Consider the following 22,261-nt stretch of genomic DNA (forward strand, 5'->3'; position numbering starts at 1 on the left):
CCTTTAGCCAAACTGAATTACTTTCTGTATCTTAACTGGGGCCCTGTTCCTTAAGTGTGGTTTAGAGCCCTTTTTAATTTCAGTCTTTAGAAATCTTTCCCCTCCTTTCATGTCTTGCTCCAAAGAAGCATGCAGCAAGTAAAAGAAACTTGCTATAACCAGGGAACTTGGATCTTAATTCTTGTTTTGCCATTAAGGAAGTATACACATTTTGACAAGTTTTTACCTCTTGCAGACTCAGTTTTCTCATTTATAAAATGGAAATCCATGAATCAGATCGGTTGTCCTTCCAGCGTGGTCCTTGGAGCGCCAGCATCAGCATTGCCCTGGAACTTGTTGGAAATGCAAATTCTTGGGACTCACCCCAGCTTAAGAATTCTGGAGATGGACTGAGAAACCTGTGTTTTAACAAACCTTCTAGGTGATTCCAATTCAAGTTAAATTTATTGAGATAACATTGGTTAATAACATAATATAAGTTTCAGGTGCACAATTTTATAATGTATCACCTATGTATTCCATTATGTGCTCACTCCCCAAAGTCTAGTATTCTTCTGTCACCATGTATTTCACTCTCCTTTACCCTCTTCACCCTCTCCCATCCCCACTTCCTTCTGGTAACCACTATACTGTTGTCTGTGTCAAAGAGTTCGTTGCTTTTGTTGTATATGCCAATAAATCATATGGTTCTTGTTCTTTTTAGTCTGACTTATTCCACTTAGCATTATGCTAACAAGATCCATCCGTTTTGCAAAAATGGAAATAGTTCATCTTTTTTATGGCTGAGTACCACATAGATGTCAAAGGACACTTAGGTTGATTCAATGTCTTGGCTATTGTGAATACTACTGCAATGAACATAGGGGTACATATATCCTTACATGTATGTGTTTTTAAATGTTTTGGGTAGAAACCTAGAAGGGGGATTGCTGGGTCATGGGAGCTCTGTTCTTAAGTTTTTGAGGAACCACCATGCTGTTTTCCATAGAGGCTGCTCCAACTTACATTCCCCACATTTCACCACATCCTCTCCAACACTTGTTTTTTCTTGTCTTATTGATATAGCCATTTAACATAGAGGACTAGGACTAAAGACTATCCATGTATAAATATGCTCTAAGTCTTAAAAATCAGTTTAATTTAATTAGTATTAAGTTCATTCATCCTCAGTTGACATAACTGCATAAATTCTGTCCCAGGCATAATTATAAATTTGATTAGTGTCAACTATGAAGATAAATGCCTAATATAATTATCAACTGTCTGTTTCCCTGACAATTTCTCCTTTTTTAAAAATCCTCACCTGAGTATATGCTTATTGATTTTAGAGGGGGAAGGAGAGAGAGAAAGCAACATCAATGTGAGGGAGAACATTGATAGGTTGCCTTCCATAGGTGTCCTGACCTGGAATTGAACTGCAACCTAGGTATGTGTCCTGATTGGGAATTGAACCCACAACCTTTCAGTATATGTGGTGACACTCCAACCAACTGAGCCACACCAGACAGGGCTGCCATGCCTTTTTAAGGCATTTTGACCTAACCAGCAACAATGAAATAATAGAAAAGAAAAATAATAAAATGTAATTTCAAATTTTATGTTTTTTTATCTCTAGTTTTTGCTTAATTTTGGCTTCAAAATGTGTCTCTAAATGAAGGGTTAACAACCAAAATTAAAAATAATTTTATCAGATTTGATTAAGAGTTGTGGGTATACCTTTCAGAAATTAAGGTGAGTGATTCTTTTTATAAAACACATTTTTATTGATTTTTATAGATAGAGGAAGGGAGAGGGAGAGAGAAACATCTATGTGAGAGTGAAACATCAACCAACCAGCTGGCTCCTGCACACTCCCTACTGGGGATCAAGCTCACAACCCTAGCATGTGCCCTATTGGGAATTGAACCAACAACCTTTGGGTGCAGGGGATAACCAGCCAACCAAGCCACACTGGCCAGGGCATAAGTAAGTCTGGATAACAAATCTATTTAACATCAGATTGTTATTAATTCTTTGCTTTCAACAAAATAAAAATCATTAAAAATATTTGATGGCAGATTATTATGTAATTTTTTGCATATAAATGGAAGCAAATTTGTATAACTGATACTTTTTGCTCAAAAAATCCTATCTAATAAAGACAGAATATGCAAATTGATAGTCACTCCTTGACAAAGAGGACAGTGCCCACAGCCAATAAGGAGGGAATTTGCAAATTGATGAGACAAAGATGGTGGCAGCCGGGCCAGGATGCTTATGTCATTGCCATGGCAATGATGCAGACGTTCTGCCCTGCGCCAGCTGCTCCGGGCCTCTGGGCAGCATGTGCGCACAGGTATGGAGCAGTTGGGGTGGGGTGGGATGCCTGTTATTGGTGGAGGTGGAGGTGGAGGGAGCTACAGGGAGGCAGTAGGGCCAGAGCAAAGGCAGAAGAAAGTGGCCAGAATGAAGGCCTGGGTCCCGGGTGCCAGAGGGAAGCCAGTGCTGGCAGCCAGGGAAAGGAAGGCCTATTCTTGCAAGAATCTTTGTGCATTGGGCCTCTAGTTAATACATAATTATATTTATGTAAAAAGGTATATAAACATTAGACTCTATAAAAATAAACATTTAAAATCAGTAATCAAATCAATGTAACATGCTTTATTCAGACAATAAAGAATATTATAGACAAATACCTAAAATAATTAAAAATGATTCTTATCCATCTCATTAAATTAGTCACATATTTCTATTGTTTTATCAGTTGGTAGTAATAAACATTACAATGATAATTCTAGACAAAATATTTTAGCAGTTAGAGCCATAAAATTCCGGGGAATTAAATATATATATTTAATACACACACACACACACACACACACACACACACACACACACATATATATATATATATATATATATATATATATATATATATATATATATATATCCTAGGTATGCAAACTGATCGTACCATTGACACACCCACAAACCACGCCCACAAGCCAATCAGAGCAAGTATGCAAATTAACCCAATCAAGATGGCTATAGCCACAGAGAGCAAGGTTTCCCAGGTAACAGAGCAAGCCAAGCTTTCCGTGAGCTGTTGCAGGCCTAAGCCTCCACTCAAGCTACAAAGTTTCAATTATAGAAGGTAAACAAATTCAAACAGAAGTGGCGGCAGAACGGAGCTTGAGAGAGAAAGCCAGGGTTGCCGGCGGCAACAGGGGAAGCAAAGCTTTCCACACACCCTGGCCAGGCCCAGCCTCCACTTAAGGCTACAAAGTTTCAATTATAGAAGGTGAATTAACTGCCACAGAAATGGCTGCCAGCGGCGGAGGGAGCAGCAGGCTTGGCTCCGCTCCAGGCTACAAAGTTTCAATTGTAGAAGGAAAATAAATTCCAGATACCAGGGCCTCCGTTTGGGTTGCCAGGGGGTGTGGCTGGCCTGCAAACCACCACAGGCCCCTCGCTCAGGCCGCCCCACGCCCCAAGGGAACCCCCACCCTGATCTGGGACACCCTTCAGGGCAAACCAGCTGGCCCCCACCCCTGCACCAGGCCTCTATCCTATCTAATAAAAGAGTAATATGCAGATTGATCATCACTCCAACACACAAGATGGCTGCCCCCATGTGGTCAAAGATCTTGCCCCCATGTGGACACAAGATGGCCACTACAAGATGGCCAGTAGGAGAGGGCAGTTGGGATGCACCTGGCCTGCAAGGGAGGGCAGTTGAGAGGGACAGGCCTGCAAGGGAGGGTAGTTGAGAGGGACCAGGCTTGCAAGGGAGGGCAGTTGGAGGTGATCAACCCTGCAGGAGAGGGCAGTTAGGAGTGACCAGGCTGGCAGAGGAGGGAAGTTGGGGGCAAACAGGCTGGCAGGGGAGCAGTTAAGCATCAACCAGGCTGGCAGCAGAGTGGTTAGGGGGTGATCAGGCTGGCAGGCAGAAGCAGTTAGGAGCAATCAGGAAGGCAGGCAGGCAAGCAGTTGGGAGCCAGCAGTCCTGGATTGTGAGAGGGATGTCTGACTGCCCATTTAGGGGAGTCGGACATCATTCCAGGGGTCCCATTGGAGAGGGTACAGGCTGGGCTGAATTTCGTGCACTGGGCTTCTAGTATATATATATATATATATATATATATATATATATATATGTATATATATGTATATATATATTAGATTTATATAATTCATTCATATTATTAATATAATTATCTATATATATAAAAAGCCAGTGACTGGAACTCCATAAGGACTGGAATGACCAGTCGCTATGATGCCCACTGTGGCCAGCGAACTGGCTAATCAAGGGTGGGGCTGGCCAGCCAACGCCCCTGCAGCCTTTCCTGATGGCCCCCACCACCCCAATTGCCTGTAGCCCCTCCCCCAGCAGGCCCCGCCCCTGATTGCCCCCTTACCCCACTAGGGGGCGGGGCTGTCTGGCCAACCTCCAACGGTCCCTCCTCTGGCCGCTGACTCCCAATTGGCACCCCCCACCACATTTGGGGGCAGGGCCAGCCAGCCCACCTCCCACAGCCCCTCCCCATGGCTGGCCCCTCCTCAAATCAGTCCCCCAACTCCAATTGGGGGTAGGGCCCACTGGCCAATTGCCCCCAGCCCCTCTGCCCAGCCAGCCTAGCCCTGGTTGGGCCCCAATCAGGGTGGGCTGGATGGCCAACCTCCCACCATCTCCTCCTCCTGACAGGTCCAGCCCCCGATCTTCCCCCATTGGGGCCATGCTGGCCGGACCCCACCCGTGCATGAATTCATGCACTGGGCCTCTAGTTTTACATAATTAAATTTAATTATATTATGTATTAATATAATTAATACATAATATAATTAAATTTAATTATGGCATCATGCCTTCTGTAAGCAGTCTTGAGATAGAACTTGTCAAGGAATGTGGGATGTGGTTTTATTTTACTGAAGGCACAGATACACTGATTTGTTTGGGATGCAGATTTCTCAGTATTTTTAATGATTTTATGTAGCATCATTCATGCTTATATTCTCTCTTCTGAATTTTAAGATCTTTATGAAGATCTTCAGTAAGTATCACATTACAATAGAAAGAATTCTATATAATAAAAGTGTAATATGCTAAGTGTCTGACAGTTTAGTTGACCTCTTGACCAGTCGCTATGATTCACACTGACCACCAGGGGGCAGATGCTCTAACCAATAGGTTAGCTTGTTTCTGGGGTCTGGCTGAGCGGGACTGGGAGAGAGGGCAGGACATGCCCTGGAGCCCTCCCGTGGTTCCTCCCTGGCTGGCAGGCTCCCATCAGCTCCAATCAGGACTGGGCGAGATAGCCTTGATAGGCCCGATCACCGGCCAGACTGAGGGACCCCACCTGTGCATGAATTCGTGCACTGAGCCTCTAGTAATATAATAACTATGTAACTGAGGCAAGGCATAAATACTTTAGGCCAAATTTTTCTTACTTGTAAAATCAGAACTTTCAATTGGATGCATTCTTGGGTCCCCTCTATTTTATATTCTTGTATTTCCTGAATAGTCAAAAGTGACTTAACTCAGAAGTCACTCATTTCTTATGCATTCACAAGTGAGAGTGCTCAGGGATGGCTGCTGCCTCATTGTCCTGGTCATTACTATACTGCCATTGGTAGAAAATAAATAGCAGTGACCAACATTAACATCTATCTATGATTATTGAATCACTAGAGACCCGGTGCACGAAATTCGTGCACGGAGGGGGGTTGTCCCACAGCCCAGCCTGTACCCTCTCCAATCTGGGACCCCTCAAGGGTTGTCCCTGGGATCGGGCCTAAACGGGCAGTCGGACATCCCTCTCACAATCCAGGACTGTTGGCTACCAACTGCTTGCCTGCCTGCCTTCCTGATTGCCCCTAACTGCTTCTGCCTGCCAGCCTGATCACCCCCTAAACACTCTGCTGCCAGCCTGTTTGCCCCCAACTTCCCTCCTCTGCCGGCCTGGTTACCCCTAACTGCCCTCTCCTGCAGGGCTGATCACCTCCAACTGCCCTCCCTTGCAGGCCAGGTGCCTCCCAACTGCCCTCTCCTACTGGCCATCTTGTGGTGGCCATCTTGTGTCCACATGGGGGCAGGATCTTTGACCACATGGGGCAGCTATATTGTGTGCTGCAGTGATGATCAATCTGCATAGTACTCTTTTATTAGATAGGATAGAGGCCTGGTACAGGGGTGGGGGCCAGCTGGTTTGCCCTGAAGGGTGTCCCTGATCAGGGTGGGGTTCCTTTGGGGTGTGGGGCTGCCTGAGTGAGGGGCCTGTGGTGGTTTGCAGGCGGGCCACGCCCCCTGGCGATGCAAGCAGAGGCTCTGGTATCTGGAATTTATTTTCCTTCTACAATTGAAACTTTGTAGCCTGGAGCAGAGCCAAGCCTGGGGCTCCCTCCGAGCCCCGCAGCCATTTGTGTTGGGGTTATAATTGAAACTTTGTTGCCTTAAGCGGGTGGTCCCGGCCAGGGTGTGTGGAAAGCTTTGCTTCCCCTGTTGCCGGCGGCAACCCTGGCCTGCTCTCTCAAGCTCCATTCTGCCGCCATCTGTTTGAATTTGTTTACCTTCTATAATTGAAACTTTGTAGCTTGAGTGAAGGCTTAGGCCTGCAACGGCTGGCAGAAAGCTTGGCTTCCTCTGTTACCTAGGAAACCTTGCTCTCTGTGGCTGTAGCCATCTTGGTTTGGGTTAATTTACATACTCACTCTGATTGGATGGTGGGTGTGGCTTGTGGGCGTGGCTTATGGGTGTGTCGGAGGTATGGTCAATTTGCATATTTGTCTATTATTAGATTAGATTATATTCAAAACTACAAAATACTTATATATTAACTAGTTTTACTTTTATTTTAAAATGAGAAAAATGTCAAAGGTTTTAAAGCACTTGCCCAAGGTCACGCAGAGCTTAGTATAAAATCTGATCTTGTTCTCAATTGAGTGCTAGTTCCCTTAATAATGGTTAAGAATCCAGGTTTTGGACCACATATATTTGAATTCAAATCTCAGCCATGGAGTTTTGGGAAATTTATTTAAATTCTATTTTTTTTAATTACTTTTTTATATGATAGAATAATAATACCTCAACTCATAGCTTGTTTTGAGGTTATTAAATAATGGTTATAAAATCCTAGGCTCATACAGCAAAGCTAAATAGGTGATACCTATGATTATAATATCATTCAGTACAAAGCTACAATGTATCAAGTTGATAATGGCAATTTTACCTTAATATCACATACATATAACAAAAACAGATTAGCAAAAATTATGCCTGTCTTCAACTTTTGTTGCTCTAAATTTTACTAAATATCTGAAAAATGGGTGTAAGACCCATAATGTAAAAATACAAATACATATACACCAATTAATCTGTCTACCTAATTGTGTATAAATTCAATTCAAGAAACAGTTATTGAACACTATGTGCCAGTCTGTGTTAGACACTGGAGGGTCCACACAGGAAAAATGCATAATCCAGTCTCTAACTTCAAAAAATTCCAAGTTGACATTTTGAGTAAAAGGTCCTAAAAAGTGTATGAACCAATTCCTATAGGAACTACAATACTGAAATGAAGAAATTGCCTTGGTAAACTGCCCCCCGCCCCCCTCAAGATCCCTGTAGTATAACCCTGTCTATCTTTATGTTAAATTGCCTCACCCTATACAATATCAATTGAGATGCAGTGAAAACTGTTATAACAGATTTCCCTTAAGTAATTAGAAAACCTAACTGCATGAAACTCAAGTTTACTTAACCCATTTAAAAGAGACCTTGAAGCATGTCATCTATCTGAAAAGATTTGAAGAAGAAATGAGAGCACAACAAGATTTAGCATGAAAGAAAATCAGAATTACAAACTGCTCTGTGCTCAAAAACAGTTCAGGGTTTGTAACCAGAGCTCTCCCAGATGTTCTCAGAGTCCCAGGGCCATCATGTGAAAAATAAGGAGATGAGGCAATGAGAGAACTATATACCCTGGGGGTTTGTTTCTTTATAACAAAACTCCTTTAAAGCAATTTATCAAAGTCACTGAAGAACTGAAGACATTTAACATGGCTTATATGTAAAACCTCACGTGTAAGGCTCTCTTTTTGAAAATTGAAAAAGCGGTAGGCTTTTTTGATTAGCCCCCTTTTTTTTTATAACGTCAGATTGCCATAAATTGGAATAAGCGAGGATGAGAAAAAATGTCATAAGACAACAGTGAGATGGAAGTTTTAAACTAACTACTAATAGAGTTATACTTGAGGACATGTTTAAAAACATGTCACGTGTAGACATAAATAAGGAATTAACTACAAGAACAAGTCCCCATTTCTGATTTTTGAGCAAACAGCACATTCCATGGATTTTAAGTCCATAAACATCAGGAACTAATCTCTTACATAAGCCAATTCTATTATCTTCTCCAAAGTTGAGGTCATACACTAGGGATATAGGAGTGGACTTCTTATTCCAAACACACCCATTGCTGGTTGGCTATAACATGTAAATAAGTTTGTTATTCAATTAATTATGTTAGCTGAAAATGATTCTTATTCATATGGCAGGAGAATATAACTGCCTTTTTAATAAGTAAAAGTAGAGAATACTTTAAAACATTCTGGAGAATTTCATAAAAATACAGTTGGGACAGAGTCTCCTGCCAGCTGAAGAGCTGGTTTTAATTAAAACCTTGTTCAACATGCTTATTGCAGAGTTTTTCTTATTTTCCTGTTATATAAAGATGTACTGATTCAGCAATTATTGAACCCTGGACACTTTATAAATCTTTCTTCTGGGACACTTTAGTCAACAAAATCAGCTGTTATTCATTAGATAATAACACTACCAAGAAGAATGTTTCTAAGTTCTCCCTTATAGATCTTTGGTGGTTTGGGAGCACAAAGACCCAAACTAAGAAAAGAGCCTTCTTATTTTAAATTTCATAGAAGCCTCTGTGATGAGACGATAAAGGGATATACACTAGAGGCCCGATGCATGAAGAGATTCGTGCAATAGGCCTTCCTTCCCTTGGCTTCCAGCACCGGTTTTCCTCCGGCACCTGGGATCCAGGCCTTCGCTCCAGCCAGAGTCTGCCTTCTTTGTCTCCTGCATACTCTGGCCAGAGTCTGCCATCTTCGCTGCAGATTCAGGTCGGAGTCTGCCGTCTTTGAATTTGCTGCAGACTCTGGAGTCTGCAGTCTTCGTCTTTGCTGTGGCCAGAGTGCCGCTCCTGTAGATCCCTTCGCCCACCGTCCTCCCTCTCATAGCAGGCATCCTGCCCTGCCTGGCCACTCCACGCCTGGATCAGCTGGGCGGCCACCATCTTTCTCCTTCTAATTTGCATATTCCCTCCTGATTGGCTGGTGGGTGTAGCAGAGTGATGGTTAATTTGCATGTTTCTCTTTTATTAGTGTAGATAATCTCTAGGGAGTCTATTCAACAGAATGTAAAAGTTAGATTGCTTTACTATATACCCTAGTATGACTACTATTACTTAACTAGTGGCCTGGTCCACGAAATTCATGCATGAGGGAGGGTGTTCCTCAGCCCCGCCTGCACCCTCTCCAATCTGGGACACCTTGCCTTGAAAGTTGTCATACTGCTGGTTTACAGGGATGGGGCCTAAACCAGCAGTTGGACATCCCTCTCACAATCTGGGACTGCTGGCTCCAGCCGCTCACCTGCCTGCCTGCCGGCCTGCTTGCCCCCAACTGCCCCCTGCTGCCAGCCTGCTTGCTCCCAAATGTCCCCCTCTGCCAGCCTGATCACCTACAACTGCCCCCCCTGCTGCCCTGCTCATCCTCATCTTCCCTCCCCACTGGCCTGCGTGTCCCTCACTGCCCCCCTGCTGACCTGCTCACTCCAAACTGCCCCCCCCCCACGGTCCTGATGACCTCCAACTGACACATCACTGACAGCTTGCTCACCCCCAACTGGCCCCCCTGCTGGTCTGCTTACCCCCAACGGCCCCACCCCCCACCAGCCTGATCACCCACAACTGCCATCTCATCATGGCCTGATCATCCCATGACACCCCAAGCTCTCAGCCACTCTTTTTTCTTTTTCTTTTTCTTTTTCTTTTCTTCAGTGCCTCCTTGAGTGGAGGCCAGGGCCGGCTAGAAGCAAGTATCTGGGATGTATTTATCTTCTATAATTGAAACTTTGTAGCCTTGAGCAGAGGCCAGGGCTGGCCAGGGCGGGTGGAAAGCTTGGCTTCCTCCATCGCGGGGAACAACCCAAGCCTCCTGCTCACTCCAGCTCTGTGGCTGCCGCCATTTTTGTTGGGTTTTATTTATCTTCTATAATTGAAACTTTATAGACTTGAGTGGAGGCCAGGGCTGGCTGTAAGCCTGGTTTGCCCCTGGCAACCCAAGCTCCCAGCCCCTCCTTGAGTGGAGTCCAGGGCTGGTCAGGGTGGGCAGGAAGCTTGGCTTCCTCCATTGCCGTATCAACCCAAACCTCCTGCTCGCTCCAGTTCCGTGGCTGCTGCCATCTTGGTCGGGTTAATTTGCATACTCGCTCCTGATTGACTGGTGGGTGTGGCTTGTGGGTGTATCAGAGCTACAGTCAATTTGCATGTTTCTCTTTTATTAGTATAGATATGAGCACAAAAAGTCAACTTTGTCTATTAAATAATGCTGTGCAATTTTCACATAATATGCATGTTATAAAGGACCAAAATAACTACACAAGAATTATTCAGAATCCATTTGAATTCTTGAAGACCACCAAATATCCAACCCCTGCCAAAATTTGTTACTTTTTTCAACTCCAAATTTGTGTGTTTTTTCACTAGCTATGTGCATTATATCAAACTTCTGTTACTTTGTCACGCATTTACAATGGTGAAAGAACTTTAAAGATTACAGATTTCTAGAGATCTAATGCACAGCATAGTAATTATAGTCAACAATACTATATTATGGTAATATTTTCAATAATAAAAATTTATAAAAATTATTATATTATGTATTTGAAATTTACCAAGAGACTAGATCTTGGTAACTACCAAAAAGAAATGATAATTGTGCAACCTGACAGAGATGTTAACTAAGTTTATGGTGGTGATTGTATTATAATATGTGAACATGTCAAATCAATTTGCTCTATACTTTAAACTTACATCATGTTATATGTCAATTACTGTATATCTCAACTTAAAAAAAAGATCACATTTTCCCACCAAGTGTTCTGAAAATTATGACGTGATTAAAAGTAGAATTTAAATGCCCTTCAAAAAATTACAAATTAAAATTCTAGGTGGGCAATTCAAGAAACTGATAGACCTAATAGGCATAAAATCAGCAAGAATATACAGTTGGTATATAGAAGATCTGAACAACACAAACAACCACAATGATATTATTGACATCTATAAAATACTTCACCCAACAACAGCTAGATACACATTTTCATAGACCCATGGAACATTATCCAAAACAGACCAAATGCTGGGCAATAAACCTCAACAACTTTAAAAGAATTAAAATCATAATGATTTTAAACTGAAAATTATTAACAGAGAGACAAGAAAATCTTCAGACATTTAAAAATTAATCAATGCATTACTTAATCATGGTTCAAAGAGAAATTCTCAGAGGAAATAAAATCCATAGACCTGAATGAAAATATAATATATCAAAATATATGGGATGCAGGTAAAGCTGTTCTGAGAGGAAAATTATAGCCCAAAAAGTATATGTTAAAGAAAGAGCAAAGCTCACAAATCCATCTAAATTTTAAACTCAAGAAAATAAAAAATTAAGAGAAAAATAAGTGCAAAGCCTGAAAGGAGTATAATAATAAAGAAAAGAGCAGAAATCAATGCTATTAAAAATCATACAATAATAAAGAAAATAAGTGAGCAAGAAGTTCTTTGAAAAAAATAAAATTGATGAACTTCTAGCAGGACAGGCAAAAATAAAAATAGATAAGACACAAATTACATGTATCAGGGATAAAACTATAGTTCCTATAGCCATTATAAGGATAAGAAGGGAATACTTTAATAACTTATGCTCATAAATTCAAACTAGATTAATTAATTGAGTAATTTGTTGTAAACCAAAAAGTACAAAAAAAATCAACCAAAATGAAATAGATAATTTGAATAATGCTGTAGACTTAAGAAAATTGAATTCATAATTAAGTGCCTTGTGAAGAAAAAACAATTCCATGGCCAGACAGTTTCACTGGAGAATTCACTGGATCATTTAAAGAACAATGAACACCAATTCTACTCAATCTCTTTAGAAAAAGAAAAGAGGAAACGTCTTAATTAATTTTATGATACCAACTTATCTTGATATCAATATAATACAAAGAAATTACAAAAATAAAATATAGACCAATATCATTTATGAATATTTGTGCAAAAATTCTAAGAAAATTGAATCCAATAATACATTAAAAATTATACACTATGGCCAAATGACATTTATTCTGAGTATGAAATTCTGGGTTAACACTGAAAAATCAATCAATGCAATGTACCATATGAGCAGGCTAAAGAAGAAAAAAACATATAATTAAATCAATTGAAGCAGAAGCATTTGATACAATCTAACAGCCATCTATATATAATCTAACAAGTTAACCATCACTCCACTACACCCACAAGCCATGCCCACCAGCCACGCCCACCAGCCAATCAGGAGCGAATATGCAAATAAACCCAACCAAGATGGCTATGGCCACAGAGAGCAGGAGGGTGGCTTGGGTTTCCCTGGCAATGGAGGAAGCCAAGCTTTCTGCCTGCTCTTGCCAGCCTAGGCCTCCACTCAAGGCTACAAAGTTTCAATGATAGAAGATACATAAATACAAACAGAAATGGTGAGATAGAAAGAGCAGGAGGCTAGGGTTGCCCCCGGCAACCAAGGAAGTCAAGCTTTCCACACACCCTGGCTAGCCCAGGCCTCTGCTTAAGGCTACAAAGTTTCAATTATAGAAGGTAAATAAACCCCAAGAAAAATGGCTGCCACCACAGAGCAAGCAGAAGGCTTGGCTCCACTCCAGCCTACAAAGTTTCAATTGTAGAAGGTAAATTAAACCCCAGATACCAGAGCCTCCGCTTGGGTCACCAGGGGGCATGGCTAGCCTGCAAACCACTACAGGCCCCTCGCCCAGGCCGCCCCATGCCCCAAGGGAACCCCACCCTGATCTGAGACATCCTTCAGGGAAAACCAGCCGGCCCCACCCATGCACCAGGCCTCTATCCTATCTAATAAAAGAGTAATATGCAGATTGCTCATCACTGCAACACACAATATAGCTGCCCCCATGTGGTCAAAGATCCTGCCCCCATGTGGACACAAGATGGCCACCACAAGATGGCCAGAAGGGGAGGGCAGTTGGGAAGGAACAGGCCTACAAGGGAGGGCAGCTGTGGGCGATCAGGCCAGCAAGTGAGGGAAGTTGGGAGGGACCAGGCCTGCAAGGGAGGGCAGTTGGGGGTGATCAAGCCTTCAGGGGAGGGCAGTTGGGGGCGACCAGACTTGCAAGGAAGGGCAGTTGAGAGGGACCCAGGCCTGCAGGGGAGAACAGTTAGGGGCAAACAGGCTGGCATGGGAGCAGTTAGGCATAAATCAGGCTGGTAGGGGAGTGGTTAGAGGGTGATCAGGCTGGCAGGCAGAAGCGGTTAGAGGCAATCAGGAAGGCAGGCAGGTGAGCAGTTGGGAGCCAGCAGTCCTGGATTGTGAGAGGCAGTCGGACATCCCTCAAGGTGTCCCAGATTGGAGAGGGTGCAAGCTGGGCTGAGGGACACACCCCTCCCCCATGCACAAATTTTGTGCCCCAAGCTTCTAGTATATATATATAAAGAGCCAGGGTCATCACATCCACAATGACTGGAGGCTCGAGGGAACACCAGGAAGTACATGGAGCACCTCTCAGTCCCTCCCCCTTCCCCTACTCCCCATCTCCTTACCCGTGAGCAGGTTGAGGCAGGACTGGGGACTAGTCAGCCAGCTGAACAGCTGACCTCTTGGTCTCTGCCCCCCAGCTGACAGGCTCTGATGGATCAGCAATGGTGAATGGGGGAATTGAGGTGGGTGGCGGGAGGACCAGGCTGGCTGTCAGGCCGTTGGGATCCCCAGCTCATCCCTGGCTGCTTGGGGGCTCAGGCTTATGGAAAAGCAGGCCCGGCAAATTCTCCTCCATGTGCATGCGCTGGGCTGGCCACTGATGGAATACACTGCCCACTCAGGGCCACTCACGCTGGGGCGGTTAGGTCGCAGGTGTGCCCTGCAGCTTCTGTCAGCGTCTCAAGCCCCAGCAGTTAGACCAGAACCACCACTGCCCCTCGCCAGGCTGCCCCCCCCCCCCCCAGGGACCAGTTAGGGGCGCCCCTAGGCAACACAATAGGGTGCGAGTTTGATGGGGGAAAGTTAAAGAAATAGGAGGAAGGTCTTAAGGGTCTGCGGGGTTGGGGTGGTCCGTCTGGAGTAGGTTTGGAGTGTGCTGGGGAAGGAAGAGGAAGATCCGATTAGAAAACGGCATCACCGCCGGCCTCGACCCCGAATTGGCGCTGCTGGCTGAGCACCTGCTGAAGCCGCTGCCCACGGACAAGCAGATCGAGACCGGACCCTTCCTGGAGGCGGTGTCCCACCTGCCACCCTTCCTCGATTGCCTCGGGTCCCCAGTGTTTATTCCCATCAAGGCAGACATAAGTGGTAACATCACGAAAATCAAAGCTGTGTACACACCGACCGGCCAAGTTCCAGACCCTGCAGAGCATCCTGGAGGCGGAGAAGGAAATGCATGGAGCAGAGTGGCCCCAAGTGGGGGTCACGTTGGCGTTGATGTGGCTGAAAAGGGGCCTCTGCTTCGCCTAGGTCTTCCTGCAGAGCATCTGTTACGGGGAGCAGGATGAGAGCCACCCCAACCTCATCAGTGTCAACGCCCCCAAGGCCTATGAGATGGCGCTCAAGAAGGACGGGCTGGATCGAGCAGAAGATCTCCCGGGCAGCGCTGTGTGCCGCGCCCTGCAAGTCCGACTTCCTGAAAGCCTCTCCCAGGGCCAGAAGGTGGCGGCGGAGGAGGAGTGCCTGGAGGAGGTCCGCCTGTTCCTGGTCAGCTACACGGCCGCCATTGACGTCATCTCCGAGATGTACACCTCGATGAACACCGAGCTCCACTACAAGGTGTGGGCGTGCCCAGTGGCCGGCACTTCCCAAACAGACAAGCCGGAACCACTGAGAAGCAAGCTGGCAGGCCGCTGTGGCCTGTGGCCCCCAGAGTGGCCCAGAGTCTGGCTGGGGAGGCAGGGACAGCCCTGGTTTCTGAAAAGTCACTTTGGGGGGGGTCTACCCTCACAGAGCAATAAATAACCACCCTGCTTCTGAACCACCTTTAATGTCATGGCAGCACAGACTGCCTTCATTTCAGTGTGATAAAAACCAGTTAATGTTGCTAATAAGTCAAGTCCTAGGGTTTTCTGTCCCCGTCCCCCCATGTGGTGCGTGACCCTGGGGGAGCCCTATCATACACCTCATTTTAAAAATGAGGATCTGGTGCAGTGATGTTTCGGGTCATGTAAGGACCATGACTACTATCTTTTTCCAGACAGTTTTTTATCGTTGAAAACAACCAGCAAGCCTTTGATGACCTTGCCCAAGGGGACTTTATTTTAAAGCTATCAGGTATGAGTAACTGACCACCGATGAATGAATTTGCATTCTTCTGCATAAGAATTTTCTTCAGAGACAGCCTACCCTACCTAAGAAACTACCTATCATGTGTGTTCTCTCAGAGGGGAGACCACAAGCCCTCCCGATGCCGAGACCCAAGGAAACACCTCGCTGCCTTAACTGTCCCTCCTGGCACTAACAAAAGCTGTATTTTGAAAGTGCTTGTGTGAATAGAGGGACCCCCAAAGAATTAATGTGTGTTAAAAACCCAATGAGGAACAGTTGGTGATTTTTATGCAAACACTAAGTAATTCTTAATAAATAAATCTCTATGTTGGAATCACAAAAAAAAAAAAACAAAACAAAACAAAAAAAACTAAACAAAATTTTGGAGATAGTGAAGGGTAGTTTGTCCAGACCAGCGGTCCTCAAACTTTTTAAACAGGGGGCCAGTTCACTGTCCCTCAGACCGTTGGAGGGCTGGACTATAGCTTAAAAAATACTATGAACAAATCCTATGCACACTGCACATATCTTATTTTGAAGTAAAAAAAACAAAACAGCAAAAACACCCGCATGTGGCCCGCGGGCCATAGTTTGAGGACGCCTGGTCCAGACTGTTGAGAGCTCAGAATTAGAATTTAATTGGAATAGAAATCCTGCTAATAGTACTAGACGCCTGAAATTTGAGCACTCTACTTTTAAGTTTTCCAGTTCAAATTTTTGGAGACTGCCTATTAAAACATTCCTGGTTGGAAAGTGTTTGTATAGAAGCCCATAAGTATTAAGTATTTGCTGTGTTTACCATGCTTAGCTCTCTGTAAGGAATATGGAATAATGTTAAATGCCTGAAGTTCTCAAGAGTCTTGAATTTTAAAATAAAAAATAAAGAAGAAATATAAATATTACAAATAAAAAAATAAGAAGCTTGAGTTTTAGGGGCGAAATCAGGCAGGCAGACAGGTGAGCAGTTAGGAGCCAGCAATCTCAGATTGCAAAAGGGATGTTCATGGGATCAGACCTAAACTGGCAGTTGGACATCCCCTGAAAGGTCCTGGATTGCGAAAGGGTGCAGGCTGGGCTGAGGGACCCACCCCCTCCCATGCATGAATACATTTGAAATGTTTTCAGTTTGGGGCTATTATGAATAAAGCTAGTGTGAACATAAGAATTTACATAGGGCTTTTTTGAATATTACTTTGTATTTCTCTAAGATATATGCCCAATAATTCAATAGCTGAGTAATAAATAACTATATGTTTACTTTTGCACAAAACCACTAAACTGTTTTTCCAAAGTAGCTACCATTTCACATTCTCACAAGCAATGTATGAGTGATACACTTTCTTTACATCCTCACCAACGTTTTGATTTGCCACTATTTTCAATTGTAGCCATTCTGAGAGTTGTGTAATAATATCTCATTGTTGTTTAAACTTAATTTCTCTAAAAGCTAATGCTTGTGAACATCTTTTTATGTGCTTATTTGCTATCCCTATATCCTCATTAGTAAAATGTCTGTTCATGCTTTTTTTTTCATTTTCTAATGCAATCATTTCCCTTTTTTATTGTTTTTTTCACCTTTTTTATTTTTTTATTGTCTAAAGTTTTACATATGTCTTCTTTTTCCCCAATTGAAGAACCCCAAACAAAAGGAATCCAAAGAGGACCACACCAAGACACATCATAATTAACATGCCAAGAGCAAAAGACAAAGAGAGAATATTAAAAGCAACAAGAGGAAAACAGTCTACATTCCCACCAGCAGTGCATGAGGGTTCCTTTTTCTCTGCATTCTCGCCAATACTTATCGTTTGTTGATTTGTTGATGATAGCCATTCTGGTCGGTGTGAGATGGTACTGCATTGTTGTTTTGATTTGCATCTCTCGGATAATTAGTGACTCTGAGCATGTTTTCATATGTCTCTTGGCCTTCTTTCTGTCTTCTTTTGAAAAGATTCTATTTAGGTCCATTGCCCATTTTTTTTATTGGATCATTTACCTTCCTTTTATTAAGTTTTATAAGCTGCCTGTAGATGTTGGAGATTAAAACTTTATCAGTGATAACATTTGCAAATATGTTCTCCCATACAGTAAGATTTCTTGCTGTTTTGTTGATAGTTTCTTTTGCTGTAAAAAAGCTTTTTATTTTGATGTAGTCCCATTTGTTTATTTTCTGTTTAGCTTCCATTGCCCTAGGGGCAGTATCAGTGAAGAAGTTCTTTCGGCATATGTCTGAGATTTTGCTGCCTATGGATTCCTCTAGTATTTTTATGGTTTCCCATCTTACGTTTAAGTCCTGTATACATTTTGAGTTTATTTTTGTGTATGGTGTAAGTTGGTGATCTAGTTTCATTTTTTTGCATGTATCTGTCCAATTTTCCCAACACCATTTATTGAAGAGACTGTCTTGACTCCATTGTATGTTCATGCCTCCTTTATCATATATTAATTGAGCATAGTGGTTTGGGTTGATATCTGGATTCTCTGTTCTATTCCATTGATCTATATATCTGTTCTTGTGCCAGTACCATGCTGTTTTGAGAACCGTGGCTTTGTAATACAGCTTGAAATCTGGTATTGAGATCCCTCCTACTTTATTCTTCTTTCTCAGGATTGCTGTGGCTATTTAGGGTCTTTTTTCATTCCAGATGAATTTATGGAGAGTTCTTTCTAGGTCTGTGAAATATGCTGTTGGTATTTTAATTGGGAGTGCATTGAATCTATAGATTGCTTTGGGTAGTATGGACATTTTAATGATGTTGATTCTACCAATCCATGAACATGGTATGTTCTTCCATCTGTTTACGTTTTCCTCTATCTCTTTTTTCAGTGTCCTGTAGTTTTCTGCGTATAGGTCTTTTACCTCCTTAGTTAAGTTTATTCCTAGGTATCTTAATTTTTTTGGTGTGATGGTAAATGGGATGGCTTTTTTAGTCTCTCTTTCTGTAAGTTCACTATTGGTGTATAGAAAGGCCATAGATTTCTTGGCATTAATTTTGTATCCTGCTACATTGCCGGATTCATTTATTAAGTCTATTAGTTTTTTGATGGAGTCTTTCGGGTTTTTATGTACAATATCATGTCATCTGCAAATAAGGACAGCTTCACTTCTTCTTTTCCAATTTGGATGCCTTTTATTTCTTCTTCTTGTCTAACTGCAATGGCTAATACTTCCAGTACTATGTCAAACAGGAGTGGTGAGAGTGGGCATCCCTGTCTTGTTCCTGTTCTTAGGGGAAATGGTTTTAGTTTTTGCCCATTGAGTATGATGTTTGCTGTGGGTTTATCATATATAGCTTTTATTATGTTGAGGTATGATCCTTCTATTCCCAACTTGTTGAGAGTTTTTATCACGAAAGGGTGTTGGATTTTGTCAAATGCTTTTTCTACATCAATTGATATGACTATGTGATTTTTTATCTCTCAGTTTGTTTATGTGATATATCACGTTTATTGATTTGCAGATATTGTACCATCCTTTCATTCCTGGGATAAATCCTACTTGGTCATGGTGTATGATCTTTCTGATGTACTGCTGGAGCCGATTTGCTAGAATTTTGTTGAGGATTTTGGCATCTATGTTCATGAGGGATATTGGCCTGTAATTCTCTTTCATTGAGTTGTCTTTATCTGGTTTTGGTATTAGGGTGATGCTGGCTTCATAGAAGGAGCTTGGAAGTGTTCCTTCCTCTTGAATTTTTTTGGAATAGTCTGAGGAGGATAGGTTTTAGTTCTTCCTTGAATGTTTGGTAAAACTCTCCTGTGAAGCCGTCTGGCTCCCGGCTTTTGTTTGCCGGAAGCTTTTTGATGACTGCTTCAATTTCTCCCATAGTTACTGGCCTATTGAGCTGTTTAGATTCTCCCTGATTGAGACAGATTTTTTGGATTTAGAATTTTTTCCCATTAGAGAGAGAGCAGATGTTTCCCATTTGGGGGCCCTTCTCAAGGGAGTTCCTTTTGGGGACACCCTTGTCCAGGTGGAGTTTGTATGTGCTTCCAATAAACTTCTACATTTTTATTAAAGAAATCTGTTACTCCACAAATTTATTCTTCAACTTCATTGAACAAGAACTCATGAGAAGTCTGCACCCCAAACCCCACATTTCAGCAGGATCGAGCCTACAAGTGAGGTACATGCCCTTGACTGGAATCGAACCCGTAACACTTCAGTGCCCTGGCCGATGGCTCTAACCATTGAGCAAACCCGCCAGGGCTGTTCTCTGTACTTTTAAGCACTGGAAAACATATAAGGAAAGTGGAATGGGTACCTGATGTTTCTCAAGCCACAGCTCAATAAAAAAGTCAGCAATGCATACTACTTTTAAGTTGGTAGGACATCTGGTCTGGGACAGCATGTGCCTAACTCATTTCGCTCACCTTTTGTGTTCCACAAAGTTAAGTTCTAAATTCATTTTTTGAAAAAATCAAAGAAAAATATAAATCTCGGATAACATTTCTGAAAACAATTCAAGTAAATAAATACATTAACTGTATGCTATCAATCCATTCTTTTCTTAAAATAAAATAATCAGAGAAAGATAAATATCACATGATCTCACTTATTTATGGAATGTAATGAACAGACAGAGAAGCATTGAACAGACTCTCAAATTTCAGTGGGAAGGCAGGGGAGGGCTGGGGGCGTGGTAAGAGATCAACCAAAGGACTTGTATGCATGCATATAAACATAACCAATGCACACAGATACTAGGGAATGAGGGCATGTGCTGGAGGGTCGGGGTGCCTAAGGGGAAGTTAATGGGGGAAAAGGAGACATATGTAATACTATATGTATTACTTTAAACAATAATAAAATAAAAAGAGTGAAAAGTATTTGAAACAGCTGCTTAGAATAATTCAATAGAAAGTCAAGAGGAATAAAACGGCTGCTCTGATAACAAAATAAATAAATAAATAAATAATAATCAAAGATTTCTACAAAGGAATTGAATGGAAAGAAATAAAAGTTTGTATATCTAAGGCTCTCTTTCACAACTCACAATGATATCTTCAACTGAGTAGCCATAAAAGCAATCTGCTCAACATCCCTTTGAGCAATAAAGCATAGGGTCTAGGGACAGATGGGTGGAAGGATAATTCCTTTTTACTTTCTTTGTTTTCTTCTTCATTTCACAGATACCGTTGACTTCCCTTCAGCATATTTCTCTCTTCTTAGCTGGACCCTTTGACTTAGTTTTTATGTTGGTAAATTCTTTTGCAATTGGTCATTGTGCAGATTCCTATTTTTATTAGCCAAACTAATCATTAAGGATCACTGCAGTAGAAACATTTACTGTGAAAGAAATCTTGGAACTCTAGCAAGCATAATGTAACACTTACCCAAACAAATGTGGCCTCCTATCTTTATTTCAATTTTTTTTTCTTTTCAATTCATAAAATAAAATAAACAATGTGTAAACTAACTCCTTAGCCTGGCCACCCTTAAATAACCAAATAACTCTGGAGGCTATGAAAGATAAACATCATATTCTGTGACCTTTTGAAAAGGAATTCATACTACTCAATTAACCACCATGTTATTTCAATAGTAGTTTGGCTTAAATAGCCTTAGAGGCAGAAAAGGGACATTTTAAAGAATATTGACTATTTTACTCTGGCAACAAAACTGATTTTCATGCCTTTGATCAAGTGTTCTATAAATCCAGACCTTGGCATAATATTATTTACAATGTGATAAAGAAAGGAAAATGAATTCTGATTGGATGGAGACGAGGAGAAGACATTGTATAATCCTTTAGTGACTTCAATAGTTGAAGTTAAAAAATAACTAAAAGGCTCTGTTTTTCTATGACTAAGAGTGGATGTGTTGAGAGGTTCAGAAAAAGTTCACATTGCCCTTGAACAAATATGTTTTCCACATTTCATTGCCAGAATGGGAAGAAACATGGGGCCAGAAATTAGTGAAAAATTCTGACCTCACTATGCTTCTGGACTCCCCTAGAGTGGGAAGTACCAAAATTCATCTTGTAGAGACTAATGCTTTTTTTCCCATTGTTTTTGCCAGAAGTGAAAAGTATTTTGCATAGCTTTCCACACTAACAAGAGATTCTAAAATATTAGATTTCTTCAAGTTCTCAAACCTGATACATTTTCATATATGCAGCTAAAGACTCAAATATTAGAAAAAGTAATATGTGGAAATTATAGACTAACTATAAAAAAGATTTTATTCACATAGAAATTAACATAATTTATTTTCCCCCAAAGGAAATGATGACAAAGGTAAATTTTTGTTTAGATTTTAAAATATAACTTTACCTAGGTTATTAAGCAGTATTTCATTTGCCCTGAAGTAAATTGTGTTATCTAAAAAGTCTTATCCTATATAATAAAAGGCTAATATGCAAATCGACCAAACAGCGGAACAAATGGCAGAATGATTGGTCGCTATAATGCGCACTGACCACCGGGGGGCAGATGCTCAATGCAGGAGCTGCCCCCTGGTGGTCAGTGTGCTCCCATAGGGGGAGTGCTGCCCAGTCAGAAGCCAGGTTCATGGATGGTGGGCTCATGGCCAGCTCCCGCCACTGCTGATGCACTAAGGAGACTCTTCTGCCTAAGACGGCAGTTGGACATCCCCTGAGGGGTCCCAGACTACGAGAGGGTGCAGGCTGGGCTGAGGAACCCCTCCCCCCCAGTG

At 42.2% G+C, this 22,261-nt stretch overlaps 1 pseudogene; it reads left to right on the forward strand.

The window, feature by feature from the left end:
• Nucleotides 1-257: 257 nt before the first annotated feature.
• The window catches only part of LOC103288132 (glycolipid transfer protein-like), a 49,177-nt pseudogene continuing 27,173 nt past the window's right edge, over nt 258-22,261 (forward strand).

Source organism: Eptesicus fuscus, chromosome 7 (assembly GCF_027574615.1).
Source record: "Eptesicus fuscus isolate TK198812 chromosome 7, DD_ASM_mEF_20220401, whole genome shotgun sequence".
NCBI classification, from domain to species: Eukaryota; Metazoa; Chordata; class Mammalia; order Chiroptera; family Vespertilionidae; genus Eptesicus; species Eptesicus fuscus.